General features: G+C 45.7%; 1 protein-coding gene across 2 annotated transcripts in view; it reads left to right on the top strand.

Moving 5' to 3' along the window:
* The window catches only part of LOC142584971 (uncharacterized), a 35,590-nt gene extending 27,514 nt beyond the window's left edge, over positions 1-8,076 (top strand). For both annotated transcript variants that reach the window (XR_012828993.1, XM_075695364.1), the window contains exon 8: positions 7,986-8,076. The gene's annotated coding sequence lies outside the window, so the exon portion shown is untranslated. The remainder of the gene's footprint in view (positions 1-7,985) is intronic.
* The last annotated feature ends 12,783 nt before the right edge of the window (positions 8,077-20,859 follow it).

Here is a 20,859-nt window from a genome sequence, read left to right as displayed (position 1 = left end):
GACGCTGACCACCGGGAGCAGGGATGCAGCTCGTCGCCACCGACACTTCCCGGCCGACGGGCCTTGACATTGACTCGGGAGGATAAGGGGCGCCAGCTAACTTGGGGGCACACATGCGAAAGTGGCGCAGGCGGTTGTGGCGTAGCCGAGCTTCTCGGCGAAGCAGTGTATGTCGGTTTCCACTTGTGCAGTGCTATAAAGGATGTTCCACATCCATGGCCATGTTTTTGAGCGATGCTGGCGAACAATCTCCGATTCGTGAATCGCAATATGAGCTCTAAATGGATGAGCTTCAATTTAATTAGTGAGTCCTTGTCAATAATGCAACCATGTACTTATTATTTTCGCACGAACGTTGTCTGTATCTTCAAATAATAGAGACTGAAACGAGTGGAACTATGCGACCTGCCACAATCCATGCTTACAATTTTTGTTTAGATAGAAACATCCTATATATATATATATATATATATATATATATATATATATATATATATATATATATATATATATATATATATATATATATATATATATATATATATATATCTCACGTTGAAAAATTCCCGTCATAGAGCTTTATTCATTTAGCGCGGAAATGTAAAACATTACCGGCTCGGCATACAAATATTACGTATATTTATTATCTCTGAATCCAACAATGAGAACCACTGTGCAGATGCTACAACGCAGTAAGAATAAATTGTGCTCTTTTACGCCGGGCGACACTATGCAAGGCACACGCGATCATGCCAGAAATGCGTTCTCTGCGCTCGCCATATAACGGGGTGATTGCTGATTCTTTATCGACTCTGCACTCTTAAAACCGTTGCACCCTTTGGAGCGTATATTTGTCCCATAACGATAATCGTCATTTGCTTTGCTTGCATTTCCCTTCTTGAAAACTCAGCACTCGGTACTTTCCTGTCGAGAATGCTGTGTCACGCAGATAACGCGCAAGCCGTTCGTGACTTGGAAGTGCTGGGTACGCAGCGTTAAAGAAAAGAAATACGGGCATGACAGATGAATATTATTGTTGTGGGACAAGATAAGCTCCAAAGGGAGTAAACTTTTTAATAGTGTATAGCTTTTTAATAGTGTAATAGTGTATTTAGGTTAATATAGTTCCACTTCTAACGGTGACCAGGCGTACTTCAATGTGGCAATCAGTACCGCACTCTCACCCACATACTGCGTCACGCCCTCTGTGAATGGCCTCAGAACGCCGTGACCTCTGGGGTATTCGTCTCGCCAAACTCGTCACACATGAGTACAATCAGGAGCCGTTGAGGGAGAGGGGGAAGGGGGGCGCAGACGCACTCCCCCCCCCCCCCTCCTTCCGTATGGTGGACGTTTGGTGGTTACGCACCATATGTCCACGTGCACGCTTCGGTCTGTACAAAGCACCCCCCCCCCCCCGCTCTCTGTATTTTTTTTTTCTCGCTTTCTGGCACTTATCGGTCGCATCCTGCGCCGATGCGACGAGGCGGCGTGGGCTTTCCAGGAGCACGCAGCTGGCTCGGCGAGTCCAAATTGTCTGTCTGTTTGCCTTTCTTTTAATGCGAAGCCCCTTCTGCCAGCTTCCTCGGAATAATTGCCAAGCTGCTGCCGTGTTCCGACTAGGATAGATGGACATGATAAGAGCGTATTTTCGATTGGTGTCTGGGGAAAGAATCATTACGAGTTCACTGTGGACAGGTTTTTGGTGCTGCTGGCAGGTGCAAGGGTTTCTCCGAAACGATTTCTGTTTTCGCCTCGCGTCGCTGAAACGTGTTTACTAGGCCCCTCTGTCTCTAGCTCATCTTAATCGGCCGACAAAAAAAAAAAGTACAAATGGGACCGTGACACATGTGGTGATTACCCTGGTTTACGGCAACGTCAGATAGGATCACAGGATAGTGCTGTTACGAATTATGCCATTTTTGTATCCTCTACTTACCAATATACTTTAATGCATTTGGCTTCAATCCACGCACTGTAAAGTTATTTTTAAATATTTTCCATAATTGAGGGCTCACAAGAAGAAAAAGAAACTTTTTGTGCTCTTTAATGGTGTGTGGCAACATGAGTTGGTGAGGCCCCCTAATCCATGTGCACGTTTTATGTCAGATCTTCGATTTCGAGCTTTGCGGTATGGCGATTTCTTCTATTACACTACGTAGCGTTGGTATTTAGTACGGCATTATTGTTTCTATGACACGTCAGCTATGTGCCCCTTCCTGTGACATGGCGCGTTGTGTCATGTGATGAAATACGTCTACTTAGCGTATAACTGATAAAATGAAAGGCAAAAGTGTCGTCTACCTTAACGTAGCGCCAAGCTGCAAAGGAAACCTACCCGAACTTGGACGAATGTTTCCTCAACCGCGAAGCTTCATTTCTGAGAAGCCCGTATTGGGTTTCCTTTGGAGCTTCGTACTACATTCAGACGGGTCACAATTTTTACTTTCATGTAATTTCCTCCACTTTGCGAGTTTTCGCAGAACTGATTTGCCATAACAGATAAGAGCTAAAAGATGAACCACTCAGTGCGACAATGCTTAAAAAAAACCAAAAACATTCGGCGGTTGCGGAGGGGCAGGTAAAATGATGAGTATGGGAGCTGCGCACTGATACATTCTCAAGCAGCGCATTCTGCTGACTCCACACGTCTGCTTCGACGGGTCTCACTTCATCCGTGCTTCGTCTCATCTGTATTTAGTTTCGTCACTCTCCATTCTGAGCGAAGTCCGAACGCTTCAAGCGCGCGCCTGTCCAGCTCCACGGTCCACGGAGATGTGCGTGACCGCTGCAGGCTTTTGGTTCTTAGACAAGAAGGAAACACTTCCTAATGCGCCAGCGTCCCGCTTAAGCACAGAGTTGAGGTTTACGAGAAAACCCATTAAGGCCGACGATGCGTGCACGCAGTACGGCTTTGTACAGTGCCGCCAGCTGCGGAATCGCTACGGGAGACGAGGGTTCGGAACATCGACAAATCGCCGAAGGAAGCAGCTGTGAGAGCGTCGTAGAAACACGAACAATGGAAAACAATAAAAGTAGGCATAACGGCGTTTACGTAACTATCCGCATGTCGCAGATGCAACGGCCTTTTTTATTACGCGGAGGCATCGACGCGAACCCCGGCGGTTTTGTTGTGACGCCGGATGATCGCGAGGCCGAGCGCGAGATCTTGACCTCAGAATGTCGATGACGTTTGGGTCCGTCAGGAAACAGATATCTTGCTTCGTTGATTGCAGTCTAACGACCTCACATGCTTGTTTGTTTCCAACCAATAGTAATAACAAAAAAACATGCGTATTTCTGACCGCTACCGACGGGACGAAGCTGCAGCCATGCGAGCGAAATGGACGTGCGCAGTAAATGAGCGGTGATTTACCCGCTGTGTTTCGCAAGGCTATGGTGAAGGCTAGATGAAAACTTATGTTGATAGGAACCTAGTGCTGGCACCCATATTCAGGGCAACACGCGTGAGCGCACTCGTATTTTTCATTGCTCATTTTGATCTGACTTTATAAGAGATAGTACATAATAGCCTTCTGAAGGGAAGGTAAACACTTTAGAGCGACTTCTGTTACGCTTTGTCGCTTTGCTAGTTGACTACAGCGATGAGAACGCTTGATACCTGTTCAGGACGGAATAGTTGCGCGCACTGAAATTTCGTCCACATGTTAGTCCTCTCTGTGCGTTTTTTTTTCTACTTTTCCTTGCGTAGTCATGATTACGATTACTTTCGTTTTCTCTCTTCACACATATATGAGGCGAAGTTCATTTCTTCTTTAATTTTCATCGATGCAAGTTATTTGTATCATGCTTTAAGCAATCATTTTCGCGATCGAAGAGGGCAGGAAGACGGAAGATGGGGCAGCAGTTGACGATACGTAGAAAACTTTAGCGTTTTCCCTCTTCTTGGTCTAGAAGGAATGTCTACAGCATTCTTACCTTCCTCTATTTCTTCCCTTCCCCCTTCTGTATCGCGCAACTAACACGATTATATGTGACGCTCAAATATGTCATAATGGTTCGTGAGTTAGCTTCAGGGAGTATTCTTGTTGCGGATTAAGGAAATGTCGGCTAACTTGCCGCACAGGAACTATTCATCAATTGAAGACAACTCATGGGAAAGGGGAATAATACGAGGTCGGGACGAGGCAGGTGCCACGGAACGTGCACAGGATGCTCAGGCAATAGGCGCTCGTGAGCTAGCTTCTCGAACGCAGTTTTTGAAAGTATGACTGCCCGCAAAGCTGGCTGTTCGCACGCAGCGGCCTCCTTTCGACTGCATCTTAGCGATGCCAAACTGTCGATAGTGCTATTGAGACATAAATAGTTGAGTCGCTTTCGAACTACCGATGACAAAGCAATATATTGTCGCCGTACAACGCGGACAGAAGACAGACACGTCTTCTTCGTCCTCGCCCAATCTCACTGACCCACTAGACGGAGTCCTTTAATAGAATACACGTGTTGTTATATATATATATATATTGATAGTGGTGTCGTTATTGTACTATGGCTGATAAAAAGAAGAAAAAACACTATTCATAATGGTATTGGTAGTACATACACAACCAACGCGACATACAGCACGTAGTTAATCCCTGCAACATAAACTTGGCGATGGTTTCGTGCACGTGCCGAACCACGCGTTTATGCGGGTTGCCATAGCGATCAAAGCGCTCTGCGTTCTCGCAGAGCATGCGTCACCGGGCGCTGCAGCCCTGCTGGGTGCCCTTCCGCATCATAACAGCAGGGCGCTTGTACTAACTTGCCGTGCCAATAGTATAAGCTCACTCGACGTGGTTGACCAGTACCTGCTGTGATGCAACCATTGGCGAGGGATAGCGGCCGCTTAAAATTGCGGAGGTGAAGTCAAAGCTCGACAATGCCGCTCTATGAAATGACTCTGCAGTATACTTCTGCATTTTTGCACCGTCAGTAGCAGCAGGACGCGTGTTTTTTTATCTTTTTTTTTAATTCTGGGGTTTTACGTGCCAACAGCACGATTTGATTATGAGGCACGCCGTAGTGGGGGACTGCGAGTTAAGTTTTACCACCTAGTGTTCTTTAACGTGCCCCTAAATCTGAGTACACGGGTGTTTTTTGTTCATTTTGCCCTCGTTGAAATGCGGCCGCCATGGCCGGGATATGATACCGGCCTTGATATCGTGCTTAGCAGCGCAACACCAAGGCCACTAAGCAACCACGGCAGGTAACGCATGTTTTCAGTCGCCGAGTATATATACGTAATTTCGGACATGAGGAGTGGACCGAAGGGGAATTAGGTGAGGTTCTCCAACGTAATGCATGACTCACGCATAATTCGTCGAATTGTTGAGTTAGAGCGAAGAAAAGAAGCCTTTATAAATGTGCATAACTTCACTGCAACAAATTTCAGTTACACTTTGGATTTGAATATGATGAAAACAAGTAATTTTGTTGGTCTGGTATAACATTGGTTAGCTTTAAGCATAAATAGGTGATAGCCACATTTGGAATTGTGACAACAGAGACAAATGATATGTTATCTCATTTGCCCCCCCCCCCCCCCAAAAAAAAAATAAGAAACTAGTGCAAGAAAGCGTGAACTTGTTTTTACTGACAGTGAGTTATCATGCATGTTTTGGCAATATCGCCAGAACTGCAAGCCTGTCCATAACGCTATCAGCGAACTAGAGTTTATTAGTATCCATGGAACGATGAATACTATGGATAGTTAAAAATGTCGACACTAACGATAGTGAACTTATCGATAGTTTTGCACGACTACTGCTTCTGCGTGGAGGAGCGTGTATACAGCTTCGGGCAAGCTTTGTGAAGCGAGCACAATCCACCAAATGATACGCGATCTTACGGCCAGTTGCGAAGGTTACGTCATTGAATCAGTAATCTAGTGCGGCTGTTAACGTTCCTCTCACGGTGTCTAACCGCTAATGAATATATTGCCGACTGTCATCTCTCAAGCAGAGAAAGAGAAAGCAAGAGAAAGAGACTCGTTGAACTTCTGAATAGAAGACCATAATGGTAAAAAAATGTTGGTCTATGTTGCCCAATACATTAGCTTGTAGTATGGTGGCCGAAGCAAGACGCCACAGTAGCCGAGCTGTGTCATTGCATCTCACAGGTACTTCGCTTCCATCGAGGTGTTGACGTCAAGCCGACGTTGGTATTCCCTTTGCGAATAAGTGATTCCCCTCCTTATCTACGTATGCATCCCTTGGCTCTTCCCCTTGCTTTCGCCGTATCAACTGAGCCGCCATTACCTGTGACTGCCTTGCGGCCAAAGCCAACTCACTTCTCGCCATGGGCATAACTTTACAGCGTTTATCGAACTCGATCTTTGAATCAGCTGCGCGGTCATCAACGTTCTCCCGGTACGACTCGCTGAAAGACACGCCGATGCTTTCCAGCCGCGAAATGGCTATTTGTTCCTCGTTTAGCTTCTAGGGGGAAAGCGCAGGCGGGTACTGGGATCCTATACAGATTCATAAAAGTCGACAAGATAGAAGGATCACTACGAAAATAATAAGGTAAATAAGTAACTAAATCAAGAAAAGCGAAGGAAAACGAGAAACCGACTGCTATGTCTTGCGCAAACAATTCCACATTCCTATAAGAGGACTCTCACGCATATGATAGAGCTGAAAGTGGGATTTGATTTGATAGGCCAGGTTTTCGCCTTGGAAAACTGCCACACTCCAATGAAATGAAGTACACTTGAGAGGTATATTTCGTTGTATTGATTTATATTCATTTCAGCCGTTCTTCGGAATGTGAAAAATACAGGCCTTTGTAGGCTCTCTCTCTCTCTCTCATTATATATATATATATATATATATATATATATATATATATATACATATATGCACACACACACACACACGACGCTTCGGACTTCGGCCGAAGCGTTGGAATTAACCACATCGTTTTCGTTCGTGCTCGCCCTCATGCTGTAAGAGGGAGAGAGAGAGAGAAATTTATTTACAGAAAGGCAGAGAGGTCGGCCTGAGCTATAACTTGCTCTGGCCTGCTACTCTACACTGGGGAAGAGGGACGGGCAGGGAAAGGACTGATGAATGATGATGGTATAAGGAAGAGATGCGTATACACAAATTTACAGAGTTGTGGCCTCTCTAAAGCCGTGCGTCCAGCCCAGTGGCTTGGAGAAAAGCTATAGCGGCACTTGTTACCAGGGCTGCGCTGTCTGCATTAGGCCAAGGACCTAAAAGAAACTCTTCCGATAGCGGTCTCTCATGGATCTTTGCATTGTAAGAGCTCATAGTATATATATGTACTGTGTTAGCTTATTTCTGATGTCTGTCCTTACCTGTCTGTTTCGTTATACTGAAGCACCAGCAAAAGATATATAACATCGCAGTGTTTCTTTCAGCCTGGGCTTTCCGTTCTGCAAGCAGTGTTGGCCGGGCATCGTGCAGGCAAGAACGGGCGAAGAACTGGCGAAGTATAGGGGCCCGTAAATGACCACGAGAGTAGACCATTCTTGGTCCATATTACTTGTTCGATACCCTGCCTATGCTTCCAGAACGAACCCAACTAGATGAACTATTGCCGCGCGCCACTCTGAAATAAGGAACGCGTGCACGAAGAAAGGGCGAAGACTACACTGGACAAGCGCCTTGTCCAGTGTCGGCCTCGTCTTTCCTTTATGTCCGAGTGTGTTATTTCACTACAGTGCGCGGCAGTCATTCACCATGTACGACAACCAACTAGCCCCCAACCTTAGCTGTTGAACCAACAAGCCTAAACCAATGTTTCTATTTTACTCCTTGCAAAAGGAGTCACATGACTTTCTCTCGGCCGTAATGTCTCAATTTGTAATCACTTACGTAGGACGATTCTGCCCCAGATTCAGAAAATGAGCTGCATTGCTTCTATCGATAACAGATATTCAAGCATAAATGTCACGACATTTTTCTATATGTTAATACTAATCTAACTAACCTAAACCTTTTTCTGATTTTTTTCAGTTTCTCCTCGGTCCTGTTTTTTTTTTCTCACTCAGTTGGTTCTCCGTCCACGGTGGTGGGTTAATAAAACCTTTTTATTTCTACCGCATAATTGCTACGCGTTTGCTACGTCTGTCGTTTTTATAGTGCCTATATCTGAAAGTTGCACTTACCATTGAATAAACATTCGCCCTAGGAGCAATTACAAAAGAAGGAGCACATAATGCGAGTACCCGAGAAGATGGTTTGTTATCGTTTTTTTTCAATTCTTAACACAGTAAGTGAAATATAGAGTGTACTAAAGACTGCTGCTGACGACCTCCCCAGTTTGGCCCCCCTGAACATAATTACGCAAGACAATCATGTTCGCGTTATGATTACAAGATTCTAGTAATAATACACAACCGAGGAGTTAAAATTGCGATGACCCTGTTTTTTTACTTGCTTCTTTGTCACGTTTACATTGCTTTGAAGGTATTGGTAATCGTTGTTGCATGTACTCGCCAGTTACTCCTACAGCAATTCATTCAGCAATCATCCACTTTGCACAACTCTTTGAGCGGCTTTTTGCTATGACAAGATCAATCATAACAATTACTGTGCAATTACACCCACGTCGTCCTCACATTACGGAGGGGTAATGTTCTGAAACAAACAACATATAAATATTACACTCAGTTAAAAACAACTACAAAGTAGCGGTGTAATGGATTGGCTGTAGTAAATCCTGGTTGTTATGTTATTACAAACAAGGTGATCAATCATATCCTGCTTCAGAAAGAGCACCTCTTTCTCTAAGTCAGCAGCAAAAGAAGGCATCTCTGAGCTGCAGCCAGGATGGTGCGGGATGTTCTCGGAGGACACTTACGTTGTATATTTAAGACGCTTAATGTGAAACAGACTGAGTGACTCATCAAAATAATTAAAAAACTTAGGACTATGGGATCTATAGCATATCAAAACAAGCTAACTGCAGCATCGATGTCTTGACAAGACTTTCCAGCGCTGCCTCGAAGTGAATCAATATATCATACCTGACTATAATAGCGCTACTGTTCAGATATGCCACATCAAAGTAATGATTTCAAGTCGCTATGTTTGCAAATTTCTTTAGGACATCCGCACAGCCATTGCATGCTTCAGCGTTTTGCAGTAGGGGGCGCGCGAGATAGTACATTGGTTAGCAGTGAGTACTGCGCCCGGTGTTTTTATTGTGAACAACGTGATAACTTGACAATAAGACATTGCGTTTACAACTGCACTGTTCTCGCTCAAAATTCGCAGCAACGTTACATTTTCCTTTATATGCACCGCTCAATAACCCACTTGCCATAGTTGTTTGCCTTGTTTTTAAATAGGCAAAATTAGCCGACTTTAGCGATCCTCTGCTTCAGTGAGAACACCTACTGCGACAGTGGTTACTCAACTCGACCATCCCCCCCACACTGAATTTTGTCGAAAAATTCCTCAAATGCTGGGCAAACTGTGTGCGACATGAAGATAACGCCGACGACCACACCGTTATGATGACCACCATATGAATAAGACAAGATGGCGACGACGACGGCATGATGAAACCAATGTCACAACGACGACTGTGTCACGACGGCTGGTATCGACGGATATTGTGCTCGGTGGGATGAGCAAACTGAATAGATGGAGAAATCTAAGAGGGCGCTTCAAAGAAAACTTGTAGCGTCATCCGAAACGGCAGTAACCGACCGGCGACAAAGACCACGACGACGGCTTACACATGGCAGGCCTGGGATCAAAGTCAGAGCGGGAACAAGTGCAGCTTTTCTTTCTGCCGATTTCTGCAATGGAAATATAATTAAGATAAACATGGGGATGCTGTTAGCAACAAGCATCTCGAAAAGCGAATGAAGTAGCAGTGAGCACTTGCCAGCAATTGACCCAATCAAATAAATAAATAAATAAATAAATAAATAAATAAATAAATAAATAAATAAATAAATAAATAAATAAATAAATAAATAAAGAGAGTCATTCATATAACAAAAGCTTCCGCTGAACTCCAGTCATGCACAAATATTGGAAGTGAGTTAAAAGTGAAACTTAATCCGGAAAACTTCACTATGATGATCTGTTGTAACGCTTGTGTTATTGAAAACACTGCCACTATTGTTATCATTATATTATTAATCTGTCTCTATAGCGAATAGCTGTCGCCATGACATGAAAATTTATGGTGGACTCCAGCAGTGGGTTGATACAAAGAAATGACCCCCAAGCTTCATAAATAACATGACAACATGAACTGCACCGTTGTTCTCTGCATCAACGCATATAGGGCACGCAGTATTGTTTCCTCGATGACACCCACGTATATATGTAGTCAGAAGCTGAACGTGACCTCTGAAAATAACAAGGTAAGTCGACGTCGAACACGAGAGGGATTCTGGCACTGCTACGCTGCTATCGCCCACCGGGGCTTTGAGTTTTCTCGCAGTTGTGCGTCCACGCTGCATTTGATGCCGACTACGTTGTTGCTTGAAGAGGCTTCAAGTTATTAGGCTGGGAAAGATTGGGAGTTAGTATGAACGGCTAATATATCAAGAACGTTTGGCTTGCAGATAACGTTGTCCTGTTCACCAAAGTTGGAGACGGCTTGCAACAATTGATTGAAGGTCATATAGCCGACAAATTGCAGCACTAGTTTAGAAGGTTAGTATGCAGAACACTTAGCTAATGGTAAGTGACCTAGCAAGAGAACGAGAATTTCCGAATGGAGGTCAGCCTCTAGAATCGGTGGAAGAGTGCATGTATCTAGGCCAATTAGTCGCAGGGCATGCGGATCATGAGAAGAAAACTTTCGGAGGAACAAAAATGTGCCGGAGCTCCTACGATAGGCATTACCGCATGATGACAGGCTTATTACCATTATCCTTGAAGAGAAAAAATAATGCGATAATCGCATGCTCTCCGTGCTAACATGTGGGGCAGGAACTTGGAGGCAAACAAAGAAGCTTGAGAATGAATTAAGTACCGCACAACGAGCGGTGGAAAGAAATAATTTAGGCTAACGTTACAAAACAAGAAAGAGCTGCATGAATCGGAGAGTAAATGAAGATAACCGATTTTCTATTGGACCTTAAGAGAAAGAAATGAAGCTGGGCAGGCCATGTAATGCGTAGGGTAGATAACCGGCCGACACCTAGAGTTACGGAATGGTTGCCAAGGGAAGGGAATTGCAGCCGAAAATGGCAGAAAATTAGGTGGGGTGAAGAAATTAGAAATTATCTTGGCATAAGATGGGGTCAGCTGGCGCAAGACATGGGTAATCAGAGATCGCCTTCGTCCTGCAGTGGAGATAAAGGTAGGTTGGTGGTGCTGCTGCTGCTAATGCTGCTGATGACGACAACTACAACGACAACATTGCTGAATTTCCCCTCTTTTTCAAGGCTTCAAGCCAGCCACGTTTCCAGACGAGTGATCGAGTGATCGGTTATCTAGATGAAATACTAACGAGTGATGCTCCCTTGATTTCTTGAGTCTAGTTCGAAACAAATACAGTATTGCCAGCGCCGGGGGCAAACGCTATTACAAGTGGTCTCCACCCCATCAGATTCCCAGAAGCTTCCCATTACAACGGCTGCGTAGTCTTTTTAAACCGCACTTACGCGGGTCCCTTCAGTGACCTTAAATGGCCCGTTGCAATACGTGCGGCCACGAATTCTCTCTCTGGAGATCCCAATATAGCGCACCTGTGCGCTGACCACGGCAGGTGGCCCAACACGTGTCGGTGCGGGCCTCTCTCACCTCGCACCGGCGATTTTTACGCTTGCGAGTTTCATGCGTAGCGGTTTCCAGCTTGGCCCTAGTGGAAGCATCCAGTCCGCGTGCAAAGCTCGAAAACACGCTTTTCATACCACGCGGCAAGAGGCGGGGTTGCGGTTCGCGATTTCGAGCTGATTACGGTACTTCGTCGTTATTGACCATGTTTTACGCGTGACCCAAGCCTTCCTGTGCGGCACGCCGTTGCACAACTGTGCAGCACGTGGGAAAACCCCGCGACAACGCGGTGATTTACTCCGTCCATACTCTTGGAGAGTGTCTAGGCAAGTGCACCCATAATATAAGTGCTTCTTGCGGGCCGTTTCCTTGTCGCTGGCATGACGAGAACGCGGGAAGGCGCTCTTTTGCGCGCAATGCGGGAATTTCCCTTATTTTTCGACGTCGGGTGATTTGCTACATCTAGAAGAAATGCGTAATTTTCCGATTTCTCGAGCCTATAATCAAGCTGGAAACTTATGTGGTTACCTCCGCGGCGGCGATCGTGGGCGGGTGCTTTATTTGCCTCTCTCTAGTTTCCTTCGTATCTTTCTGCATGTCTCTCCCGTGTCTTGCAGTGTATGACGGCAAACCAGATTTTCTGTTCGGATTAACCTCCCTGCCTTTCTCCTTTATTCACTCTCCCTCTCTCCGTGGCGTAACTCAAATCTAATAGTAGGTGAAAAATTACGGTTTATAGAAATATATTTTGAACTTGACAAACGAATTTAGAAAAAAAGCCCTATGCAGAAAAATAAAATGAAATGCGGCGTACGTAGTTGCGAATTGTTCTTCATGACGGTCATTAAGCGTGTCCGTTCCATGCAGTAAACGTATAGATTAGGCCTGCTTCATGATGTTTTGTTCAGCGCGATAAAGGAGCTTCTTGTCTTGTTTCCCGTCTTTTCGTGCTGTATGACGTTCATCATGATCCAAAACGTACAAGTTATTACATACTTACGAGGTATAAAATATACATAAAGAAACGTTATCTTATATATATGAATGATATACGGTGTTATCATTTATAAGCTTTACCGAATTAAAAAAAAATCTCCTGTCAGCATTATTCTTGTCCTTGGGCCAGCTTATTCGCAGAAGGCGGACATTATCAGCACGAGAATTCAAAATACTTATGGAACGAAGTAGCGAAAATTTACTAATTATTGGTTAGTTACGTTACGGCACATATTGCAATTTATGAATTGTACTCGGCAAATTTGGCAGGCGTATTCGCTTGGAATCATTTTCCAGGATGGCACCAGTTTCTAGACTTTTCTCAAAGTATGGGACAAAGTACATGGACGTTCCAGTTACTTTTGTGCTTCAATGCATAAAAAGCATTTCGTTGGAAAACTAAGCGGAAAAACCGTGCATTTTTACGGCGAGTTTGATGACGCATATCTCGAAACTGGTGGCATTCTGGAAATTAACTGCAGGTGGGTACGCCTTGCAAAGTCACATGCTACAATTCTTAAATGGCCGCATGGGCCGTAAGATAATGAAGCAGCTAATTAGTGATTTGTGTTAATTTGTTGAATGCGTGTTTCGATTTCTCGTGCAAGTAATGTCCGCGTCTTCGAATAATCCGGCACAAGGACCAAAATTACGTCATGTGCAACAGGCAATCTCAAAAAGGTATGTAAAACTTAAAAACGATCACCCCGTATAAAAAGTAGGGCTCAGAACTAGATTTGAAATACGTCCACAGCATGTGACTTTACAATAGTCGATGTAGACGTGTACATGTACAGTCTAAGGATTCAGTACAAGATTTATCCATAAAACCACATTGCACCCACCGTGGTGGCGTATATAGTGTATTCGGAGGTGCGTTGCTAAGGCCAACGGCGCGGGATCCGATCCCGGCCGTGGCGGCCGCATTTCGATGAGAGCGAAAGGCAAAAAAAAAAAAAAGAGTCACAGGCCTGCGATGCACACGCAGCACAGTCACAGCGCAAGCATTGGAAGCGGCTCCATAGAAGCTCCATTTTCGCACCAAGCACTACAAGGTCCTCGCGGCGAAGTATCTTCGCGTCGTCGTCACGAGAACGATCTGAACTGTCCGTCCGGCATCGACGGCGAGCTGCGGCTTGTCCTGTTCTCTACACAGCGGTCTGCTGAGCCCGATGTTGCCTAGTTGCAGCCGCGCTCGTAGTTCTGCGATTCGCTTCCTCAGAAGCGGTTCGTATCTTGCGAGGAGGCGCCATAACGTGTACCGGAGTAAACACAGGTGACCAGACTACGTGGCGCACATGTCACACCCCTTGACCCATGGCGCGGTATGGTGCTGTTGTTGTTGTTGTTGATGATGATGATGGTTTATTGGCATCCCCTACGAAACATCATCATCATCATCATCATCATCATCAGCCTAGTTACGCCCACTGCAGGGCAAAGGCCTCTCCCATACTTCTCCAACTACCCCGGTCATGGACTAATTGTGGCCATGTTGTCCCTGCAAACATCTTAATTTCATCCGCCCACCTAACTTTCTGCCGCCCCCTGCTACGCTTCCCTTCCCTTGGAATCCAGTCCGTAACCCTTAATGACCATCGGTTATCTTCCCTCCTCATTACATGTCCTGCCCATGCCCATTTCTTTTTCTTGATTTCAACTAAGATGTCGTTTACCCGCGTTTGTTGCCTCACCCAATCTGCTCTTTTCTGATCCCTTAACGTTACACCCATCATTCTTCTTTCCATAGCTCGTTGCGTCGTCCTTAATTTCAGCAGAACCCTTTTCGTAAGCCTCCAGGTTTCTGCCCCATATGTGAGTACTGGTAACACACAGCTGTTATACACTTTCCTTTTGAGGGATAGTGGCAACCTGCTGTTCATGATTTGAGAATGCCTGCCAAACGCACCCCAGCCCATTCTTATTCTTCTGGTTATTTCAGTCTCATGATCCGGATCCGTGGTCACTACCTGCCCTAAGTAGATGTATTCCCTTACCACTTCCAGTGCTTCGCTACCTATCGTAAACTGCTGTTCTCTTCCGAGACTGTTAAACAATACTTTAGTTTTCTGCAAATTAATTTTCAGACCCACCCTTCTGCTTTGCCTCTCCAGGTCAATGAGCATGCATTGCAATTGGTCTCCTGAGTTACTAAGCAAGGCAATATCATCAGCGAATCGCAAGTTGCTAAGGTATTCTCCATCAACTTTTATCCCCAATTCTTCCCACTCCAGGCCTCTGAATACCTCCTGTAAACATGCTGTGAATAGCATTGGAGATATCGTATCTCCCTGTCTGACGCCTTTCTTTATAGGGATTTTGTTACTTTCTTTGTGGAGGACTACGGTAGCTGTGGAGCCGCTATAGATATCTTCCAGTATTTTTACATACGGCTCATCTACACCCTGATTCCGTAATGCCTCCATGACTGCTGAGGTTTCGACTGAATCAAACGCTTTCTCGTAATCAATGAAAGCTATATATAAGGGTTGGTTATATTCTGCACATTTCTCTATCACTTGATTGACAGTGTGAATATGGTCTATTGTTGAGTAGCCTTTACGGAATCCTGCCTGGTCCTTTGGTTGACAGAAGTCTAAGGTGTTCCTGATTCTATTTGCGATTACCTTAGTAAATACTTTGTAGGCAACGGACAGTAAGCTGATCGGTCTATAATTTTTCAAGTCTTTGGCGTCCCCTTTCTTATGGATTAGGATTATGTTAGCGTTCTTCCAAGATTCCGGTACGCTCGAGGTTATGAGGCATTGCGTATACAGGGTGGCCAGTTTCTCTAGAACAATCTGACCACCATCCTTCAACAAATCTGCTGTTACCTGATCCTCCCCAGCTGCCTTCCCCCTTTGCATAGCTCCTAAGGCTTTCTTTACTTCTTCTGGCGTTACCTGTGGGATTTCGAATTCCTCTAGGCTATTCTCTCTTCCACTATCGTCGTGGGTACCACTGGTACTGTATAAATCTCTATAGAACTCCTCAGCTACTTGAACTATCTCATCCATATTGGTAACGATATTGCCGGCTTTGTCTCTTAACGCACACGTCTGATTCTTGCCTATTCCTAGTTTCTTCTTCACTGTTTTTAGGCTTCCTCCGTTCCTGAGAGCCTGTTCAATTCTATCCATATTATAGTTTCTGATGTCCGCTGTCTTACGCTTGTTGATTAACTTAGAAAGTTCTGCCAGTTCTATTCTAGCTGTAGGGTTAGAGGCTTTCATACATTGGCGTTTCTTGATCAGATCTTTCGTCTCCTGCGATAGCTTACTGGTTTCCTGTATAACGGCGTTACCACCGACTTCTATTGCGCACTCCTTAATGATGCCCATGAGATTGTCGTGCATTGCTGCAACACTAAGGTCCTCTTCCTGAGTTAAAGCCGAGTACCTGTTCTGTAGCTTGATCCGGAATTCCTCTAGTTTCCCTCTTACCGCTAACTCATTGATTGGCTTCTTGTGTACCAGTTTCTTCCGTTCCCTCCTCAAGTCTAGGCTAATTCGAGTTCTTACCATTCTATGGTCACTGCAGCGTACCTTGCCGAGCACGTCTACATCTTGTATGATGCCAGGGTTCGCGCAGAGTATGAAGTCGATTTCATTTCTAGTCTCACCATTCGGGCTCCTCCACGTCCACTTTCGACTAACCCGCTTGCGGAAAAAGGTGTTCATTATCCGCATATTATTCTGTTCTGCAAACTCTACTAATAATTCTCCTCTGCTATTCCTAGAGCCTATGCCATATTCCCCCACTGACTTGTCGCCAGCCTGCTTCTTGCCTACCCTGGCATTGAAGTCGCCCATCAGTATAGTGTATTTTGTTTTGACTTTACCCATCGCCGATTCCACGTCTTCATAAAAGCTTTCGACTTCCTGGTCATCATGACTGCATGTAGGGGCATAGACTTGTACCACCTTCAATTTGTACCTCTTATTAAGCTTCACAACAAGACCTGCCACCCTCTCGTTAATGCTATGGAATTCCTGTATGTTACCAGCTATTTCCTTATTAATCAGGAATCCGACTCCTAGTTCTCGTCTCTCTGCTAAGCCCCGGTAACACAGTACATGCCCGCTTTTTAGCACTGTATATGCTTCTTTTGTCCTCCTAACTTCACTGAGCCCTATTATATACCATTTGCTACCCTCTAATTCCTCCAATAACACTGCTAGACTCGCCTCGCTAGATAGCGTTCTAACGTTAAACGTTGCCAGGTTCAGATTCCAATGGCGGCCTGTCCGATACGAAACAGAGTGGTGACAAATAGTCACCTAGCCTGCCCGAGTTAACCAGGTCCAGCTACAAGCAACAAGCAACTGCTATATGCATTTGCCACGTGTCGGGACACCTGGTGGAATTTAACGCAACTGCAACGCAAAGGGCGTTGCAGCTCTCACATCGCAAGACAAGTGGTACATTATGATGCTAATTATGATGATGATGATTTAATGGCATCCCTTTTGAAACGTGGTAGGGACATAGTTACCTAGCCAGCTTTAATTAATTAGGTAATAATACATGTTTTTCTTCTCATTCTATAATTTTTGCATACATTTCCCTAATATTATTTTTCTTCCTCAAACCTCATCTACCTTTACCGCTACCTATGCAACTGCTACATGGCGTGCCACCTTGAGTAATAATATGCAATGTCAATGCAAAGTGTCACGTACAGCCGCTACGCGGTACGCATGTCACTTCGCATGTCTCCTCGCTCGTTAGGACGCGTTTGTAGGGCATGTTCCCGACCCGTGTGTGCTCCCGGCGGGAACCGCGATCTTTAAAGCGAAAGCTTTACTGGCCGCGAACTTGTGATTTCGCCGTGGCGGTGCTCCGAGGAGGCACATGACGTCAAAACGCGCGCCCACCGCGGATATTTCTCTCTCTCTCTCTGGCTCCCTAGTCCCTACTGCGCATGCACCACTAGTAGCACCGAGCCACAGGTGTTTCGTCGCTGAGCAGCGCCGCGCCTCTCCGCCACCGCCGTTTGGTATGACGTCACACAGCGTTCCTCGTCGTTGCGCTCGCCTCCGCTCGCTTCGTCAGCTGCGCGGCATGCCTGATAACATGTCGGTTGATTGATAAGCAGAGCTCGCGTGCGCCGCAACTACAGTTGAGGTGGCAGTATGGACGGCAAATATTCTGATAAGCAGGAGGAGGCCTGGAATCGACATCAGAACGAGGTGTAGAGGAAACGAATCGCCCAGGAAACAGACGAATAGCGCGCCGAACGACTGGCTAAACGCCGGAACATAGCTAGACAGCCAGACTAACCTGGACTTGCAATCAAGGTTAACCAACGCTGCCTTAGCTTTCGCTACGTATATCGTGGTATAGCCGAGCTGAGCCACTGCCAATTTTTGTTTCCGGCATTCTCGGCGATACCTGCGACGGACACTGGCGGCGGCGGGCACCATCGTCCACCGAAACGGCTCCTGAAATGAGCCCATAACTGCTCATGCTGTAAGACGCTCGTGTGCCGTCCATTGGGTGCACGTTAAAAAAAAACTAGATGGTCAAAATTAATCCGGAGTTCTCCGCTAGTGCGTGCATGCCTCATAATAATATCGTGCTTTTGGCACGTAAAACCCAGAATTTACTCAAAAACCGCATTGTATTTGCACTCCGCGTCTCCGCGCTCTGAAGGATTTATAGGCTGTCAAAGCTAACGTTAGCCAAGCAATTCAACAAAAAATAAAAGTAATTTAAGGAACACGGTGCAAGGTAGATTTCTAAGACCTACGGTGTTTGATTGTCAGCGTGTTGACAACCGAACACCATATGCCTTCTAATTGTATCTTGTAACTGTGTTTCTTAAATAATTTGTTAGTTGAACAGCTTGGCTAACGTTAGCTGGGACACACGGTAGATTCTCAGAGAAGTCGGTATCGAAAGTGTAGTTGGCCTACGGCGTGACATCGCGGTATTGATCGAACTTAATTGGATGGTGCATCTGTACGAAGTAATATATCCTTTGACTTAGTCGACTGTGCATTCGTTACTGTATATTTAGGCTGCCCCCGACAGTAGGTAAAGCGCTTTTGGAATGTGAGCATTTCTACCAAGGCAAAATTACGCTGTGGAAACGATTCTCGGATCATACGAACGACTATAACCGCTGACTTCAATACGTAGCTTAACTGGTACTCGATATTCAATCAGAAGTAAGGAAGTGGCATCATTGATGCTTGCTTCCTTTACTGAAATGATGTTTACTCAGTCTTGACTTCTCTTGAAAACTGCAGTCTTAAAACAAGCGGGTTGTGATTTAACTTGGAGTTGAGCGCTTCGAAGAACCCCAGGAAATTTGTTTCGTATGGAAGTGCATTCAGGCTTATAGGTGCACGACATTCTGCATTGGACGATTCTAATATATACAGCACGCCTTGGTGATTCGTAAGACTGACCACGTCTCACCGTAATTCACAATACGGGAGCCGCACGGTTCCCTCATGATGGTTAACGTTATTCCTGATCACTGCACTAGAAAAACGTATAAAATAATGGTAACTGCTTTATGCGGTATTCGGCGGACATTACGAACCAGTACCTTCATTTCTTAGATCCCCACTTAATGCTCCGCCTTCCCAATGGATTGTATCATGTGTCATCAATGACTTGGAGTAGCATTCCCATATGGGCCTACTCTCCTTTTTTTTGTCGAGATGACCAGGAGTGCCGAATGTGAAGACTCTGTGCGGAAAGAGACGATTGCCCACCTTCTTTGCATGGTATGAAAAACTTTATTTAGGTCCTGAGGAATCAGTCTGGGACTGATGCGGGCCGCTCCCACGTCGGTACAGAGAGGCCAAGCCCCTCTGCCGTCACACGGGCCCTCTGGACAGCCCTGAGTTGGTCCGCCAGCACTTCACTGTGCAGCATCCACTGCCACCACTGTTCACCTCGAGAACTATCACCGGCCAACGCCAAGCAGCGCCAAAGCATGTGTTCTAAATCGAGCAAACCGCCACACTTACTACAATAGACTGAAACCCCGCAGTCCGGATTAATTTTATTCATGATGACCGGGTTAGGGTACTTTCGTGTCTGCAGAAGCCTTATTGTAACCGCCTCTGGCCTATTTAATTTAGAATGTGACAGGGGGAATGCTCTGCGCCCTAAGTAATAGTGCTTGGTGATTTCGTTGTGGGTTAACAGTTGGTCTCTGTACTCAGGAGCGGGAGATCCAGCCCCTTCAGGGAGTATACGGCACACTAATCCTCGTGCCTCCCTGTGCGCCACCTCGTTCAGGTTATGCAGGGCCCCCTCCACTGTCCCCATGTGCGCCGGGAACCAAGTAACTGTATGCGAAGTGATATCCCTACCCTGCAGCAGTCTGTTTGCCGGTTCCGCAACAAGTCCTCTCGAGAAGGATTTAATCGCAGATCGCGAGTCACTAAACACCAAAACGCTTGAATCAATTAGTGCTAGAGCAATAGCCACCTGTTCGGCGACCCCCGGATCTTTGGTATAAATGGAAGGGGGATTTCTAGCGCTCCCTTTGCCATCTACCGCCACCACCGAATAATCATTTTTCCCATTAATCCATGCGGCGTCAACAAATGCAGACTGCTCCTCCTGGCCATTTGCCTCTCGCGACAAAGCCCTAGCTCTCGCGACCCGCCTCCCTACATTGTGCACGGGGTGCACATTCCGCGGAAACGGACGAACCATGATATTTGCCCTAAGGTTCACGTTTAACTCGTGTAGGTGCTCCCTATCGTGCGACACAGCCACCGATTCTTCAATTGACTCTAAGATATACCTACCCGCTGGTGTACCTAGCAACCGCTCCCTCTGTACCGTACGCTGAGCCTCGGCAATTTCATCTAAAGTACTATGCAAATGCAGTCGTAACAACATATCATTTGACGTAGAAGACGGAGATGTCAACTTTCGCCCTCAAACAAACCGTGCTTTCATTCCTACATGACAATCACAAAGGACGCATCCACGTTTACACGGACGGTTCTGTATCCTCTAAAAGTTCAGCTGGAGCAGAGCCCCGCAGTTACTCTGCGGTGATTCCCGCAGTGTGTGTTACCCTCAAGTTCAAGACATCTCACATTAAATCATTGACGGCTGCAGAACTCGCAGCTACCCGTGCTGCTCTAGAGCTTATTGTTCACAAATCATC

Source organism: Dermacentor variabilis, chromosome 6, assembly GCF_050947875.1.
Source record: "Dermacentor variabilis isolate Ectoservices chromosome 6, ASM5094787v1, whole genome shotgun sequence".
NCBI classification, from domain to species: Eukaryota; Metazoa; Arthropoda; class Arachnida; order Ixodida; family Ixodidae; genus Dermacentor; species Dermacentor variabilis.
This window is presented reverse-complemented; position numbering and strand designations above follow the sequence as displayed.